Here is a 5,094-nt window from a genome sequence, read left to right as displayed (position 1 = left end):
AAAGCCACGCTGGCCACAGCTGCACATGCTTACATGGCCTCATGGGGCTCTTTGCTGAGTTGTTCCATATCGAAAACCTCCAGAGTGCCGCCAGCCTGCCGGGGCCCCCATCACAAGCAGCCACCAGTGGAGCCAGACTATTTGTGACACCTCGCCCGCCTCCACTTTGGACTGCTGAGTGCCGGCCTGTATGCCTATTTGGTGCTGCAGGTGCCAGGCTTATAGCTATGCTGAGCCCGGCACTCTTCGGGGTCTGACAGGTGCGGCAACTCTCTTGCCGCTGTTCAAGACAGGCATGGGGCTTCTCCTGGTCATGTTCAGCGTCTGCCTCACCTGCAGTGGCTCGGCAGCCACCTATGCCTTCCACCTGGCCCATTTCTTATTTTTTATTTTCTTATTTCCCTTCCTTATTTTTAATGAAATTATATTTTTAAAATCATAAGGTAAATGCTTACGAAGAGGAGATTAGTTTGCTGTTCTTTGGCCACACACTTCAAAACTACTGGAGACAAGAAACGATGCTATAGAGCTGATCTCCAACAGTCGTTGTTATTGTTGTAATTGCCAGTTTATTATTAAGTTATTTAGCCTGTGAAAGCCCCACTTGTTTCATAAGGAAGAAGAGTCTGGTAGCTTTCTGTGGTAACAGGAAAATCCTACTTAGTTGACAACCGAAAAATGTGCCACTTACAAAGATAAGAGGGAGGCAAGACTGAACACAGGGCTCCTCATCTTTCCCCAATGTTGTCTATTCTCTCAGCCATTAATTAAATTTATAAATAAAATAGGTAAGACAAATTAAATTTTAAAAGAAAAAATTGCTTCCTTACAAATTCCCCCTTCTCTCTCCTCTCCCCATCACATATTGAAAAGCATAATATTGAAATTTCTTAAACATTTTCTTCAGTATAGTACTCATGGTCTAAGTGTGGAAATTCAATATAGACACAGATGATGAATGATTAAAAGGAAATACTTAATATGGAGCTATCATAATGAACCAAAATATTTTTTTTTCATTTCTGAACTTTAAAGCAGTTCTATAGCTCAGATTACATTATTGTTACATAGACTTTTTTTTATTTATCATTGTGTTATTATTTTTTCTCTTTGTATGCATGTTTTCCCAGAGCCCATTAATTAATGAATGGTCAAACTCTCTGAAAGATCTGTGTTAAAACCAAGGTCTAGAATCCTGCAAACTAGTACATGGGTAAATCTTTTCATGTAACATAAACACAGATGTATCAATGTGCATTCACAATAGCTTCTTCCTAAAATATGACAAAAAAATCTTCAACATCTCCTTACTTTATGCAAGCTCAGTCCAATTTTGGAAGTGCTCAAGAGTTCAGGTAGACCTCTGCAAAAGCTACCGTGTTTCTCATATAATAAGGCTGGGTCTTATTTTTTTTTTTGAGCCCCGAAAAAATGGCTAGGCCGTCTTTTGGGGGGTTACTTAATTCCCCGCCTTTGCATCTTCAGGCAGGTGGTGACGGCTTGGATGTTGACTTCGGCGTTGGTGGGGCACTTCGTATCGGGGTCAATGCAGACAGCAGTATATCCGGGTGTGCAACAAAAGTACTTCCTAACAGCAAGCCCCCCCCACCATTTCCCCCCATTTTGCATATTGTAATGTAGGCCTTAATTTTGGGGGAGGGACTTGATTTCATTTCATGCCTATAAAACATGCTGGGACTTCCTATTGGGGAAGGCCGTATTGTTGGAGAAACAGGGTATTTTTCATTTCTTTGAGTAGCACAAGGGCACAGAGAAAGAAACAGAGAAAATTATAAAACAGATAAAAGCAGTGACACTGCCCAATCTTACTTTTGAACTTGTACACTATTAAAGCAACTATACAGTACCACATGTAGTATAACTGAATTAGACTTGGGGACACCTAGGTTTTTAATCTATCCTCATCTATAGAAGGTCTGACTGAATTTGGGCCAGCCATACTCAACTCCATCTGACTTGCAGGGATGTTGCTATGGTACAAGATAGGCTTTGTACTGCACTTACATATAAGTGCATTCCAAATAAAAATAAAAAAGTGAGCAGCCAAATATAAAATAGCCTATAACATATTAAAAATTATATATATAATGTGTAAATGTATATAGCTTTTACACAACTATGCATTATAGAAAATGCATTCCAAATGTCCATTTCCAAATGCACCAAAAGTATGAATACATGGAACCTTTTACACTGCTTATTGAGATCTAGTCTACATTTACTACCCCGTATACAAGCAGACACATGCAACAGAAGCACAGAAATGAAGGCCACTCATCCATCGTAGACCTTCAGATATTTTTAAAATGATCTTGCAGTGTCTACATAGAACATCTCTGCTCTTCATTAAATTGCCTCTTTTCGAAGACTTCTGCATAAGCCTGAACATATACACAATTGCTTTAATGAATAAAATAATTGAAGTGTGTCTTTAATGTATTTCCTACAGCAACCACTTGTTCTTAAAGATTTTAAAAACCGCTAAACTCTAAAAAGTTTAAGGGACCCAAGACAGCAAAGAAAAAAAAGGACTTGTTTAATCATTAATTGTGAAGCATCTTAAGCTCAGGTTTGGATTCAACCTGAACATAAACTATATCTGATTTTTTTTGTCTATTACATCTGCATCTCTACTATTACCCTCAAATAAAAGCACATGAAACATTTATATGTATAGTAGGGATAAATAAGAGGAGCAGGACTGAAAGGGGGAAGGATATAAGAGAAAATGGGTATGATCAAAACAATAAGTAACACATAGGTATTTTTTTTTAAATCTTAAATCTCATCTTATCTAATTATTAAAAGCCACTACATTTAATTTTAACTTCATTAGGATTGAGAACAGCAAAAACAGTTGTGTAGTTGCATGTCATAGATTGTGTATCCACACTATAGAGAATTCACTGGGTTTAAAATTGCAATTTTGTAGCTTTCCAACATGAAAATAAGTCCCGGTAAGGTCAATAAAACTACTCCTAAGTAAATTTCTAGTATCACATAGTACTATTGATGTTCTATTGTAACTGGAAAATGTATTGTAAGAAATTCTGTCCTATAGTTATGGTTATTTCTGTTCAAGTATGAAGATACGAAGGCAAAAATTCCCATATGGATTCTTCATCAAGAATGTGCAACATTCTGATGTTAAATTAAGAGTTTCCAGGAGTAAAATGAAGCAATATTTTACTTTGATCATTCTGATTATTGCTGTGCTCCTCTGGAGACTTCCCAGTCACTGTTAGGGGTTTACCTCTGGCAGTCTGAATCCTAGTTTTCAAGGATTCTAGTTTTTTTTAACAACAATGTGTGCATATACAGATATATATGCCTGATGTACAATCAGCCAGCTAAGATAGCCAAAAGGAATTTTAGGTTGCAATTAATAGTAACTTCTGCATCTAAGGTTGTAAGTACTTTTTCATAGACTGTAATGAAGACTAATAAAATCTCAGCAACGTAGTTCCAATCAAATTTTTTGATTTTTTTTTTTTTGCAACAAATTTTCTCTAGATGATTTTACATTATTTCTTTGACAACGAAAGAAAAATGTTGACAACCAGGCCAGAAATCCAGATGATTGAAATAAAGCTCTTATTTCACACCAATTAAACCACTGTATGTTAGGTCCAGGATTCTTTAAACCGATAGCCTTTTTGCTCCACAGCTATTACTCTAAGAATATTTTACAGATGTGCCCTGAAAAAAATATAGCTACTCCATCTGAGTATATAAAATACATGATCACCATTAGGCAACAACATAGATTTTACTGTATTTTGTTGTTGTTGGCATAGGGATTGTTGCAGCCCAATTGGTAACCCTCTCTGAGGATTTAATGGTGTCTCTGAGACATAATTTATACTTTAAAAATCTGTCTATAATCCATTCATAATGTTATACATATATTATTATGTGTCATCTAATATAGCAATGTGCATCACTTTACCTTTTTTAACCAGGACATTTTTGAAAAATCAAAGTTCATTTAGGTTTGGACAAATCCAACTGGTTCTTTGTAAATGATTTCTGTTTAAACCAGCCTAATTAATTTGATGTTATCGCCAAATTTGCTACTTCACTATTCGATTTATGAATAACTTTAAAAAAACTGATCCTTGTAAAGGAAAATTCACTGAAATATTATCTGTTAATTCCTACATTATTCTTTAATAAGTGTCTCTTACCCCAAAAGAGCTTTCCTTGTGACTATTAAAATTGCTTTTATAATAGACTTTATCAAAAGTTGTTTTTCAACACCTCCAGCTCTACTTTCAACCTACTTCCAGAAAACTCTAGAAAATTAGTGAAACAACTTTTTTTTTATAAAAGCCAAACTTGTTTATATTGTCCAAGGCTTATTTTTCTTAATGCTTCATGGCAGTACCACTAATATATTTAAATCAACATTAAAGCTGATTGGTCTTCATGTTGGATCTTCCATGTATATTTTCTAAAAAAGTACTTTTCACATGAAGAATACTGGAGAAGATTGAAAAAGATCTTTTAGTATAGTTATATAAAATGTTATCAAAATATTAACTTTATTAATGATTTGTACCTTCTCAAAACCATATATTATTATCTACTCTGTTGGCAACAGTGGCTCATACAAAATGAACAGAATTCTTCATAGCTTAAAACCAAAATGAATAGGCTCTTGTCATCTTTTTACATTTTCCTAAGAAATGGGGAGAAAAAAACAATAACATCTAGAGATGGTTTGATAGTATATCTTGAACATAACTTTGAACAGTGGAAATGCTATGCATAATTCTATGCATTAAGGTTACTGGCATGGAAAACTATAAACACGCCTATACAAAATAAAATCTCAAAGCACACAAATATGGGTTCTTCCTCAGAGCTCATAATGCTGTCAATAATCATATACACTAATAAGAGTTCCTTGTCTTAAATATAAGAATAACACTATCAGTCAAACAGTACTTGATGCCACCTGATGGAATTGTTATTTTTATCCGCATAGATTATCATTGATGTGATACCTTTTATGACCTCTTCATTTGCTGCAGCAATTTCACTGACCTATTTCAGAGCCATCCTTGTCTA

This window comes from Pseudonaja textilis, chromosome 5, assembly GCF_049901715.1.
Source record: "Pseudonaja textilis isolate UNSWEBS1 chromosome 5, rPseTex1.2, whole genome shotgun sequence".
NCBI classification, from domain to species: Eukaryota; Metazoa; Chordata; class Lepidosauria; order Squamata; family Elapidae; genus Pseudonaja; species Pseudonaja textilis.
This window is presented reverse-complemented; position numbering follows the sequence as displayed.